A 14,352-nucleotide genomic window follows, 5' to 3' on the forward strand; every position below is an offset into this window, starting at 1 on the left:
GCCCTGCTTCCCAGTAAGACCTTGCTTATTTTGCTGAGAAACTAGAAGCAACTGGAAGAGAACATTAACATACTTCTACCAGCAAATTAACCAACTCATCTATGTTCAACTCTACTTTCTCCTTTAGCTATCATTCCATTTCCCTGCTCTCCTTGAGAGTAAAATTGTCTGTTGCCTTCTCTACTCCATTGCTTGCCATTCTCACTAGAACCTAGGACAATAAATCTTTTGTCTTCTGAAACTGTGTGGTCAAGGTTACCAAGGACCTCTGTGTTGTCAAATCCAAATCTTCATCTTACTGGTCATAGTCCTCATCTTATTGACATAGTTCTTCATTCTCTCCTCCTTGAAGCTCTTTCATCTCTTGGCATTCAGTAGCACACCATAATCTTTTGGTTCTCTACCCACCTCTCTGGCTACCTAGTCCCCATTCTCTTTGCTGGATCCTTCTCATCTTTATGAACTCAACATTTCCATTTGGATGTCCAAGAGCAACCTCAAATTTAACATGTCCCAAACTAAAACTCTTAATCTAACACTCACCTTCCAGTCACCTTCCAGTCTTCCCTATCTCCGTAGGTAGCAACTCTATCGTTACTGTTGCTCAGGCCAAAAAATCTTGAAGTCATTGTTGCCTTTTCTCTTTTTTTATGTTTCACATCCTATCAGAAAATCCTGTTGGTTCCCCTTTCAAAACATATCCATAGCCTGACCATTTCTCACCATGTGCTTCTACAGTAAGAGCCTAGGGCAAGCCCCATAGTTTCTCAGTGGACCAAAGTAATTAGATACTTTTTTTAATTAGATGCTTTTGCCCTCTCCCTAGAATTTTCATCTCCACATTACTGCCAGAGTACTGCCTTAAAAATATGTTATATCCTACCACTTCTCTGCTGAAAATGTTTAAATAAATTCCCAATTAGAATGAAACCCAAACTTCTTAGCCTCTTAACACCTCCTACAAGGTCCCACATGATCTGGCCCTTGCTACTCATCTAACCTCATCTCCTACCATTTCCGTATACTTCCTTATACTCCAGTCATACAAACCTACTTTCTATTTGTTAAACATGCCAAGAACAATTTCAACTCTGGGCCTGTGCACTTGGCATATCTGCTGTCTGGAATATTCTTCCTCCAGTTCTAGATCCCTTGATGTTACTTATTTTATTCAGTTGTTTACTCAGATGTCGCCAGTTTGGAGAGCTCATCCCTACCACCCTATTTAAATAGCACCTTCTACCCATGCTCTGGTTTTTCTTCAGATCGTATAAATCTTTCGCCTTTTAAATAGCACCTTCTTTCACTTTCTGTCACCTTCTTCTGCTTTGCTTTTTGTGTGACCCTTAGCATCATCTGACACAGTTGCTTGCTTGTTTGTTTCTTGACTGACTTCCTCTATTATAATGTAAATTTCAGTAGAGTGGAGAGATCTTATCTTTTTTTTTGTTTTCACCTGTATTTTTCCAGCATCTAGAATAGTACCTATAGTATTTAATAAATATATATTAAATAATAATGTCTCTTGGAGACCAACTTGTGTATCTAGAGCTATGTTGGATACCTTCTGAATTCCTTGCTAGATCAGCTGCAGACCAGTTATGTTTGACAATAAATAAATTCCTTTAGTTCTGCTGTCCAAATCGTGCTCATAGCCTGGGTGAATTTGCTAGCTTTATCACTGTCAAGATTTAGGATAGGGATAAAGGAACAGATGTGAGAGTCGGACAATACGGCTCACAGCCATCCAGTTGGAATCCCTTTGGAATTTCCATGCTCCCATTGGAATTTTTGGAGAGCAGAAAAAGAGGATGCATTACAAATTGAGAATAGGATAAGTAAAGTTCATGCCTCCATCTTCATATTTATTCATTATTCTTTGGTTACAACTATGTGAACATTGTTTTCATCTTGTGGGATTCCATCATGCTGTCCATCTTGTTGAATGTAGAGTGCTATCTTACATTATGGAAGCCCCAAATTTCCAATATTTTTTGTGCCTGGAGCAGAGGCTGAAGGGTGGGCAAGTGGCTCAGGCTTGGATAATCTAGTGTCTCCTTGACCTTAAATTTCTGCCGAACAGCACAAAATAATGGCACTAGTTTTAATAAAGGCAGCATGAATATTGACATGGCCCAGCGGGTGGGGGCAACGACATGTAGGGCTGGGTAGTTGGGCTACCTTATGGTGGTGCAGTCTCCTAGTTGTCCAACATCTGCAGTTACCTTGGTTCCATTCCACTTTATAGGCTTGGTCATCCAAGATTTTGTTGATCCTGTTGTCTCTTCATGTCCTTCCAAGAAAGTATCTTTGGTCAAGACAGCCAGAATCAGTTTCTGTTGCTAGAATTTAAGAACTCTTAACTGATACAGTAGGCTAAAACAAAAGCCTAACAAAAAGAAAACTTTGTATGAAAGCAAGATAACTTTTACATTAACTTTCTATCATGTGAAAATTAATGTGCAAAGTATTAATGGGTCTATGTTAGTGTAGTATCTTTAATATCTTTTTTTTTTAAAGAATTATTAATTTGACAGGGAGAGAGACAGCGAGAGAGGGAACACAAGCCAGGGGAGAGGGAGAGGGAGAGGGAGAAGCAGGCTTCCTCCTGAGCAGAGAGACCAATGAGGAGCTTGATCCCAGAACTCTGGGATCTTGACCCAGGCTGAAGGCAGATGCTTAACGACTAAGCCACCCAGGCACGTCAGTATCTTTAATAGGTTAATAGTAGTGATGGTTAATTTTCTGTGTCAACTTGGCAAGGCCACAGTACCCAAATATTTGCTCAAACATTATTCTAGATGTTTTTGTGAAGTGTTTTTCAAGATAAGATTAATATTTAAGTCTGTAAACTTCGAGTAAGGCAGATTACTTTCCATAGTGTGGGTGGGTCCCATCCAAACAATGGAAGGCCTTAAGAAAAAGACTGACTGGCTCTGATGAAGAGGATAATTGATTAACAGACTGCCTTTGAACTTAAGTGTCGTTTTTCCCTGGGTCTCCAGCCTGCCGCCTACCCCTGCAGATTTTGAAATTGCCAGCCTCCACAATTGCATGAGCCAATTTCTTAAAATAAATCTCTCATATTCTTCCTGTGTGTGCAGCCTGTTGGTTCTGTGTCTCTGAGGAACCCCGGCTAACACAACAGTCAGACATCTAACACCGTGATAGGCACAAGATCTCTGTTCTGTGTGCTAAATAGCTCCCATAATACTTACTTCATGGTGCAATTTTGCACCCCCTCGCCCTTGTTGGATTTAGGGGAAGATCCTCTGTGGAAGCACTGGATGGCTCTCTGGGGTCCTGTATCATGCAGCTGGGAGCAACAAGCCAGTGCGGTCTGCCTTATTTCTGTTATCTACTTGTGTAGATTTACTGTGAGTATCAAACAAATGAGATGATTCATGTGACGGTGCCAGATGAACCCCAGAAAATGGCATAAGTGTGATTTAATAAGCAGTGTGTGTGTGTGTGTTCAGGAGAAAAACTTTGAAAGTGAAGCTGGCACTTCATGTCTCATTTCACAAGCATGCCCCTTTGCCCAGTTTCCCCTGATTTCAAGTACCAAAAAGTAAAACCAAGGAGAAGGAAAGAAGGGATAGCAAATCTGATCAGCTCTCAGTTATACTATTGCAAGATACTGTATCACTCCCTCTTCCCTTCCTACCCCCACCCCCACCCCCCACCCTGGTAGATATGGAGACATGTCACCTAGATCCTCCATGATTCTCTGCAGCAGAGTGTGGTCAGTGAGCAGTGCTGGCTTTCAGCTCCTTTGGTTTCGGCCTCAGTTGCAGGTTCCCCTCACCACCTCTACTCACCTGGAGGCCTACACCCAGCCAGAGTGATGGAGAGATAAAGGCCTGGTTATTTCTGTTGGAAGCTGGCCAACTCTGAGGAGCCATGCTTGTTCTAGAGATTCCTACTGGGTTGGCCAAGGTGTGGTTGGGCCTGCAGTTTAGCTCAACTTCACTCTTTACCCAATCGTGCTTCACCTTTCTTCCTTCCTTTGATGTAAATTGATCCTTCCTAAATATCTTATAGCCCTTACAGTCTGTTTCAGTACCTGCTTCAGAGAACCCAAACTATAACACCTATAACACCATCTCTAATCCTTTACATGGTTGCCCATTTGCCCCCACCTCCCCAAGCTTGTCAGCAAGAGTTCATGGCACTGTGCCCATCCAAATAGTGCCTGGCACATAGTAGGGGCTCAGTAATGACCTATTGGCTGTTGGTATACAAAGCCCCAAGATGCATGGGAGAAACCCTGGCCTCCTCCTTTGCTACTTCCTGAAACATTAATTTCTCAATGGAAATTAAAACATTTAAAAACATGTTAAACATGGATATCTTCTGGACTAGGATATAAATTAGCATGAATTTTAAAGTTGAAATATATGAATTTCAAATAATTTTGGCCCAAGCTGGAAGTTGTTTCAATCTTCAGCTTTAAGTCCTGGGGGAAACATGTCAATTCTGTGTTGTTAGGACATTTATTAATGATCTGGGTCGTTCTGATCTTCTATATCCTGAGCTACATAGTGTAACATAAAACTTTCTCCATCACCTGCTACCACCATCTTTGCAGCCAGATCTCCTATCCTCCTGGACTCTATGCTTCACTCTAGCTTTGTACATATGCCTTAAGTCACACCTTGCCCCACCCCATCATCCTTCCCCTGGTGGATACCTTCACTTAAGAATAAGCACAAAAATCACCTCCCAAGTGAACCTGAATCTCTTAGGCAGAGGCTGAATTGTTGCCTCCTTTGGTCTCTCATAGCATCTAGTCTATACAGTTTCAATAGAACATACTTTTTTTAATATAGTTTTCATCTGTTTACATTTTACACTGCTGGAAGGTGATCCCACCTCCTCTCCACCCCCAGAACAGAGACTGTATGTTTTTCATTTTCTTATCCCCAGTGTATCATAGAGTACCTGGCACAGAGTACGTGCTCATTATATTTGCATACATGAATGCAAATAGAGACAAAGGGTGATCTATTATTGAAGTGTAGTAACTAAAAAAAATACTGGGTAGGGATATTTTTGACTCTATTAGTAGAGCTCTGTATGTTTTCCCTTTGCAGGAAATTTTGTATCTTGGAAACTGTTAGAAATATGATTGCACAAAATATAATTTCCAACTGGAATAGATGGTTTCAAGGAGAACATCTTATAACGTCATGAAGAGTACATCATGGTGCCCCCATCGCTATACTTTCTGGAGGGCCACTTCAGATCCCTGTTTTGTAACAATTAGGAAATAATTTTTGTCTCACATTTTTTCTGTGAAAAATAATTAATGTTAGCAACAATACTAGAAGCTTCTTTATCCGAAAGGATTGGAGGTAGACCAGAGGATTCAAATCTGCCTTCTTCAAACGATGCTTGATGTTTTCATACATATTGTGGGAAAACAACTGTTTCTTATTAGCTTAGCCTAAAATAAAAACCAGTTAGTCTTTTGAACATTTAATGAGTTATTTTCTTGGTTGCTTGGGTGGAACATTTCTCTGCAGTTGAGCAAATATATTAGAGGCATGTACAAATCTGTCAAACTTGGTGTGTTGACTTTACTCAGAATTTTGCTATTAATAATTTCTTGATAAGCTGTCCTTTAATCCTTTTGGTTTTGTAGACTGAAGCTTTCTGGTATCAAAGAATGAAGAGAGAGACACAGTAAACCCTTCTATAAACACTGAAGGGAAGTTGGTAGGAGGCTCTTTGGCCCTGATGTGGTTTGCAAAATATATCAGAAGGGAACAATAGGAAATAATAATTATAAGCAAGAAATGGAAAACTGTAGCATGGATATAGTTTTCTTTTGGTAGGAACCCTCCACCATCATACCATTTGACAGGAATAGTTGGGAATGGTAATAAGTAGATTTTATTATTAAGAAGCACCAGGAATAATTTTATCTTCTAGTTTTATGACAAATAGGCAGACCCACAAACTATGTCTTGTTTCCTCCTTTTTTTTCCAGCAATTTTTATTGTAATTTTACTGTTCTTGGCAATGAACTCACATTCTATAGGTTAATTCGTCTCCTCTGTTTGCAATGACTATATGTGTCACCGTGTCCGATAATGACGAGATGATATGATACTGTAAATGTCTATCTACGAGTAGGCAAAGCAAATGAAATTATGGTCGCTTTTGTTAGCAAATACAAAATTTGTTGAGTAAGACTGGGATACCAACAGGATAAAGGATGAAAATAAATACAATTTGAAGTCTTTTTAAATGCACAGTGACATTTCATAAAAAGTACACTTAGCTGCCTACTTTTTGATAAAGCAAAGATCAGAGGAATGAAATGTGGGTGTGATTCTATTAACATTTCTGGTAGAGCTTCCTCTATTCTTAAGACCTCAAGATTCTTTCAGATACGTACACTAATAATTGTATAAAGAGGGCAGAGAAAACAGCAATTTATTATGATGACTGGATTAAGTACTCTGGCACGGAACAGAGAAAAACAAGCATCTCTGCAAATTGGGAACACGGCCACAGAATGTTTTCAGCAACAGATTTCTATGGAGGATTTTTTGGCATGAGAGATGAGCATTCATATTGCTGGAATTGCCATATGAGCTCTATTGGTGGCTATTTTCAGATCAACTGGAACCTGTTAATTATTTCTTGGCCTCTACAGTTCCGATTTACGTACTGGCGGAAAAGAAAAATACAAGTTGTTGACAGCTGTCCCTTGCGATTATTATTAGGCCAGGTGTTCATGATTATGAAATAATTTGAAAATGAAATATTTGGGGGTGCCTGGTGGCTTGGTTGGTTAAGTGTCTGACTCTCGATTTTGGCTCTGGTTGTGATCTCAGGTTCGTGAGATGGAGCTGTGTCAGGCTCTGTACTCAGCGGGGAGTCTGTTTCTCTCCCTCTGCTTCTCCCGCTGCTTGCGTGCTCTCTCTTTCCTTCTCTCTCTCTCGAATAAAATAAATCTTAAATAAAGAAAAAACTTGTTTAGGATTTCCAAGTCAGGGGTTTAGAGTGTATTGATGATTCAAATGAAGATGTTCTGATTAAATCAATTCTAACTGGAAGAGGCGGACCTGAATGCCCAGTAAGTGAGGTATTGTTACCCTTGTCAACTTTTCTGATCCTCAGAACTTCATGAGGAAAATGTGGCAATAATAAGGTCAGTCTCATAGTATGTCTATTATGAGAACTCAATGCAACTATGTATGTGAAGGGCTCTTTGTAAATTACAAGGGTGCAAACAGTGTGCGTCATTACTTCTATTTCAAAACCAATCATGTTACTTCTAGTAGATGCTTAGGATGCAAGGGGCTGCCTCATCTTTGGCCTGATTTTAGTGCCACTGAGGTGGACGGATCCAGGCAAGTTACCAGCACCCCTCATCCAGTGTAAGAAGTGGCATCCTTTTACTTTGCTGCCTTAGCGGGCCTTTCGGAAGCCACAGAAGGATGATCAGGCACTTTACAGACGTGACTTGCAAGCATAGGGAAGCTCATGCCCTATGGAGCAGTCCTGCCTCAGGGGCTGATGGGAGGCTGGGCCTGAACTTCTTCGGCTTGTCCGCTGGTGAGACAACTCTCAAGAATGGTCCACATAGTTCCTAGGGGATCCTCAGCAGGAGTGAGCTGTAGTTGTCCTCAGCGGTAACCAGCACGCTAGCGCATAATTTTCCTGTTTTTTTTTCTCTCTCTCCTGGATTGCTTTTCCCACCCCCTCACTTCTGCGTTCAGGCACTGACTCCTGCAAAACCATCCGCACCCCAGCGCTTGTTGCGAGTTACGCTTTCTGGAGCTATTACCCTCGGCTAACTTCCTCCAGACATTTTGGCACAGTGCTGATGAAAAAAATAGACATCAAAATGACTGCGAATGGAGATATTTCAGTAAGCACCCTATGGAGAAAATTCCTGGCAGTGGGTTTCACTCCCCCCACTGGAGGGATTAAGAGACTGCTGTGAAGATAGTCGAGGTATTTAGGATTTCTAAAGTTTCAGGGCTGTTGCTTGTGGTGTTTTTCAATCCTTTATAGAAAAAAAGTTGTGAATGTGGGGAGCAGGAACTCAGTCATTTCTTTTTTGAGTCACTCTCTAATACTGGATAAAGTAGTGCTATGATAAGGCTCTGTGAAATGGGGTGAGTAAGGGAAGGATGAGCAAATATCAAAGGAATAAGAGAGGAGGAGAGTGTAGGAACAATGGATGATTGAGCCCCCACACTTTCCTTTGCCCTGTGTTTTAGGCTTCCTCCTAATCCAGTGTTCATCTTGCAAGAGCTGGGAACTCTGTGTATCATTCTCGCTGTGCTTCTCAGCACCTGGAACACAGCAGCTGCTCAGTGAGCAGTCTTCAAATGAACGAATACAGTAACTGAATTGTTTCCCCTTAGGTGTGTGATAGGAGAGTCCTGGCCTGGAATGTAGCAGGACTGTTTCAAGCCTGGGGTTTGTCATATTAATGGACACATATTAATGGACGTAGATTAATGTTAACAGTGCAACCAATCACACTGAGCTGGGTGCCCAGCACTCAAATAGAGGCTTTTTTTTTTTTTTTTAAGATTGTGTTTATTTATGAGAAAGAGCATGCGCATGAGCTGGGGGAGGGGTAGAGAGACAAGTAGACTCCCTGCTTAGCAGAGATTGATCCCAGGACCCTAAGATCATGTCCTGAGCCAAAGATACCCCTCAAATGAGGGCCTTTCACTGGTCTCAGAGTTCTAAGGGACCATAGCTATCGACTGGGCTTTGAAGTTAGGCAGAAGTGGGTTTGAATCTGGCACATGTAAAAAGTAAGACCTTGTGAGTTAGTTTACTGTTCTAATCCCTAAAGTTTTGACTCTCTTCAAGGGACTTAATGCTACTTTCCTCTCTGGGTTGTTAGGATGCTAACATTGAACATTTATAAAGTTCCTGTTATATAGTAGCCAATAATTTTTATTATCCCCTGCTACCTTCTTCCATTAGCATGTTTTGTAAATCTCCATTTACCTGTCCAATGACCTAGGCTGAAGGAAACAGGAAGAGGGAAAACAGTGGGCCAGATAATCCATAGTTTGGGAATAAACTCTTTAAATATCAGGGAGCTATTTGTATTTGTTGCTGTATATACACATTATAGATACACCATCAGGAAACTGACGTGCATGTTAGTGATTCATTTTCCAGAAAGACTAGTATTTTTGAACTTTGTTAAAACTCAAGTCATTTTATTTTTGGTTTTCCAGATTGCTGTTGCCTCTTTGTTGTTTCTCATTTTCTGTCTTTGGTGTTTATGTGGTTTCTGCTTCCTTCTGTCAGGAGGCCTCCCTCTCCTTCTCTTTTGCCCCCAAGGGCTTTGAGCCACCCTGGGAGTTCGTGGTCGGTTGGTAAGCCCTGTGTGGTATGTTTGTTCCTGCACTGACCTTTTCTGCCAGTTCCTCTGTTCTCCAGCCCCCTCCTTGAGAAGGAGTCAAGCATTTATTTGTCCATCAAGTGTTTTATTTTTGTAGCTTCTGAATCTTCCAGTTCAGTGGATGCATTCCAGGCCAGAGGCTGCCTAAATTACTTTTCAACAAATACTGTCCTCCGAACTCCTCCCTGGGTGTGAACTGAGATACAGGATGTTGGGAGTGGCGGTGTGTGGCCGCAGAGGTGAGGGGCAAACTGGGGATTTGGATGACCTGGAAGCCTGGCTCCACCTGGTTAATGTGCTTAGATTTGTGAAGACCCTTTGGTATCACAGAAAGCTCTCCTACGTCCAAATTAAACTCCTAACAAAGAAACACTTTTTCCGCGTAGAAGGAATCTGGTTTCTGTCGCAAAGATAGCCATCATTCTTCACCTGTTCCTATATCCCTTCCTTTTGTCATGGGAAATTTTGTATCTTTTCCTACAAAGAGGCAAAGTCCCTTTCCTCAAAAGGAACGTGGGCCCGGCTTGTGACTTACTTTGGCAAATAGAATGTGTTGGGTGACTGTGTGTGAATTAAGAGGCTGGACTCAAGAAACCTTAGGTGCTTCCACTCTTTCTTTTGGAAACTGCCAGTCATTGTAGGAATAGGACTGGACAGCCAGATGGAGGATGAAGTCCTACAGGGACTACAATGGAGTCATCTCATTTTCCTAGGCAAAGCTTCAGACGTAAAAGAGCTTAGCCAAGACCAGTCAAACCTGGCCCAGATCAGCAGAATCCTCTAGATGACTATAGACTCGTGAGTCATAATAAAGGGTTGTTCTAAACCACTAAATTTCAGGATGGTTTGTTATACACCAAATCTAACTGGTCTGGGGTTTTATAAACCCCCACACACAATTATGTTAAATTGATTGTTTCAGTTCTAGAGGAATAATGACAAGCAAGCATAATAATGATTAGCAGAGCAGAGATGAGAATAGAGAGCAAACATCCAATATGCAATGACGTTTTTTCCCATGTTGTCTTTACCTGAGGCCATTGATTGGTAAATCTTTGAGGATTCATGTTCTTTAGTGGCTTTCATAGTAAAAAAAATTAGAATGTCTTCAAATACTGTTTCAGCTGAGGAGGTCTTAAACTCGAAACTTCTACTCTCCTTTTTTAGGGCTTCTGTGTATCCTGGGATGCTGTGAAAGATGGGCATGTGGGACACATCAGATGAGGACTGAACTAGTCATAAGGCACTGCTGTAGATGGCCAAGGTCAAAGTCAAGTTTATTGGAGACGTTCTGTGTTATATCTTATGTATCACATTCAATTGTGTGACTTTCATGAATTGTTTTTCAAAAAGTCATCTTTTGCTTCCAAACAACCGAAAGGCATGAGTAAAAGATGAAAATGCATAGTTTAGTTCTTGTTCACTCAGCATTTAATCATGTGCTCATTGGCCACGCATGACCAAAAGGTCTTTAACACTAAAGTCTAAAAACAATTTAAACAAACTTGATGTCGTAATTTCTTTCCTGAAATTTCTTTTTTCACTTAGCAAGTTATTTTCTCTACAGAAAATGAGTGCCACAATCGAGGCTCCTTTTTCTTCATTTAGGTAACAATATCCAGATTTTATTGGATTTATCTAAAAGAGGCAATTTCTCATTGTTAGCCAAACTCAAAACACTCTGAGTAAAATTTAGTAAACTCAAGCAGAAGTAGTCTCCAGATATTAGAAGGCATTTCTGCCTTCTATATGTTTTTCCTTCAGGAAATTTTAGTACTGATGTTAATTAATCTTTTAAAATTTAAGATGACCAGCTTTCTCACTTTTTAGTAGGACTGCAAAATATTCCTCACTTACAAAAGATATTTGAGATTCAAGAGCAATAAAAGCTAAAGAAAAACACTGTTGTGAATTATGTACTTTCAAAAGGAAAATGTTCAGATTTTCAGAGTTGCATATTGTTTGGCTGGTCAGCTGTGCCAAGATGAGTTTGGAACTTAGCCCATCAGATTCCTTGGCTTCACTGAGCAGTACCAGTGCTGCAGTAAAATTTTTGCTATTTATTTAAGACACAAATCAACATAGAAGTGTACATTTTAGGCCTAGAGAATCCAAAAGAAAACTAGTTCTGACAAATTGGCAACACTAGAATGCTACTTAGAAGTTGATGTTAAGGACTCCTTCTGGATAGAGGCATAGAATCACATTGCCCAGTATTACTATATGTCAAGGGTCTGTGCCCACACTGTGTAAAAGCATCAGCAATCCTTGCTGAATGCCATCTCATGGTGCCTTATTTCTGCCCAGTTGTGCTATGTATTCTAATCTAGATGGAGAAGGTAAAATAATGTAAGGTTTGCCTTTTGGAGGCTGTGTTTGTGTCCAGAGACATATAATAGCTCCTGATGGAGGAGCTTTTGCTCCCAGATTCTGAGCGAGTAGCACCTGGCATGGAGTTCATCTCAAATGGCCACAGGGTTATCTGGTTACAGAGGATAGTTATCTTCCATTCCCAGACTGGACATTTCTGATTCTGTTGTCAGTTCCCAATCACTCTTTCCCAGGTTTGACTTTAATATACTTCTAAATCAGCCTCAAAGTCATTGGTTCTTTTTTTTTTTTTTTTTTAAAGTCATTGGTTTTTAATTTGGACATTCAAGGAATGATTCACCCGTGAAACTCATGGAAGTATCCTCAGACATCACTGTAAAGTCTGTAAGTGTGTTTTTCTCAAGAGAAACTCCATTCTCTCATTAGATTCTCCCAGGGATGCACTTTTCTCCCTCAAAGTTATACCATCATCACTTAAACTAGATGTTGGGATTAAAGATTCTCTACTCACTATGACTCATGGTCCTTCCCAGAGAAATTGACATGAAGGAACTCACTGTTTAACAGCTTATAGTTACCACCCATAACACAATCACGAGAGAGTTCTAAGTAGAACTGTTCTAACAGTATTGATCCTAAGTAGTAGGACTTTGTGGAGGATATCAGACTTTGAGTCTTTAACAATTTCAGTTAATTCTGAGTTGTTGTTAGGAAAATACATTATAAACAAATTCTATACAGCATTTAACTAAAAAAAATATCAATTAGGGATATTTCTTGACTGTGTGTGCCAACTACCTGCTTAATAGTGGCTTAAATAATAAACCAATTTTATTCTCTCATATAACCTAAAAGGTGGAGGTAGATGTTCCCAGAATTCTATCAGTGGCTTATCAATGTCAGAACTTGTTATGGATTGAATGTTTGTGTTTTCTCAAAATTCATAGGATGAAGCCCTAACCTCCAATATGATGGTGTTTGGTGACGGGACCTTTGAGAGGTGATTAGGATTAGATGAAGTCATTAGGGTGGGACCCTCATGATGGAATTCAGGCTCTTATAAGAAATGATACCAAAGAGTTTGCTTTCTCTGCTGGCATGTACACAGAGAAGAGGTCATGTGAGCACATAGCAAGAAGATGACTGCCTTCAAGCTAAGAGAAGAGGCTTCAGGATGAAATCTACCTATGGGCATCTTGCCTTGGGTTCCCCAGGCTCTAGCAGAGAGATACATTTCTGTTAAGTCACCCAGTCTGGTATTTTGTTATGGTAACCTGAGCAGACAGATACAGAACTCTGTGGTTCTTTTGTCCTCATCATGGTTGCCATACTTGTAGGCATCCCAAGCCATAAGTGATTTTAACTAAGGGCACAAAGCTTGGGAATAGCCAGAACAGTGAATATGATATCTCCTCATACTGTTTTCTTCTTTTATCAGAGAAGGAAAAAACAACTCTTTTCAGAAAACATTTCTTTCCATCTTCAAAGCCAGAACTGGGTTACATGGCCATTCCTAAAAGTAAGGAGTATGTGGAAGAGAGTACCTTGTTTTTCAGCTTTTGAGAAGGGAAGTGAGAGATGGTTATGTGGGTCAGGAATGGCTATTGGGCAGCAACAGTTGGGTCTCTGATCTGTTTGCAGAATTTTAAAAAGATCAAGAGATTTCATGTAAAAATCTGAATTACATCATTTGAAAAGTGAGAAAATCTGAAAATGTTGGAGATGCTTGCATGGAAACAATAAGTCAGCTCTCTGTGACAGTTGCTCCCTCAGGTTGGAGCATGAGAACGGATTTTGCCAAGGCCTCATTGTTCCCCTTTTCCTTCCCACCACTGAGACCCCATTATTTGCCATTCCTCATTGTGTTTGCCTTGTTGTTTTTACTATATGTAGAATCTTTCATTTGTTCGTGTTATCTGGTTTACTCCTGTACTCATTTCAGTTGAATTATCTTTAACAGTTGGACTAAGGGGAAGAAAGAATCCCAGAGGGATTTGATTTGGGGTCCTGGATCTATATGTAAAGTTTTGCTTGTAAAGAAGAAAAATCTAGTTTTTAAGCAGATCTTATAATGGCTTGTAAATCATGTGAAAGTAATGTATTTAACTCAAAATGTCAGCTTGTCATGTCCAGTAGGAGAAGGTAAAGAGGAGAGAGAAATCAATTTGCGTCTACCTAGACTAGAAGATAAGATTTGGAGTAAAAATAACACAGCTTTTGAAACAAAATAAATCCCAATCAAATTTCCTTTAAAAAAGAGTTAGCAAGCTTGTTCACATGAGAACAGTAAGGGGAAAACATGACATATGGTGATTTCAGGCGGACTGCAGTGGATTCCCTCATGAAAACCTCCTTAAATAATTCAGAAAGCAGCACCATGAAGTTGGGGAGGTTTTACTTGCACTATTCTTAGGATGTCTCCAACTGATTTTCATCTACTTTGTTTCATTTTGACTTCATGAACCCAGAACTATACCATTCAATACAGAATGACATGGCAGCATGGCAGCACCCTTACTTCCTAGCTCGTGATATGTGAAAAGTGGGCAGAGGTTAAGAATTCCCAGGTATTTACGGGTGAAGCCACTGTAGGCATGTGGGTCTCTGCTTCTATCAAATAATTACTA

This window comes from Martes martes, assembly GCF_963455335.1.
Source record: "Martes martes genome assembly, chromosome: 1".
NCBI lineage: Eukaryota > Metazoa > Chordata > Mammalia > Carnivora > Mustelidae > Martes > Martes martes.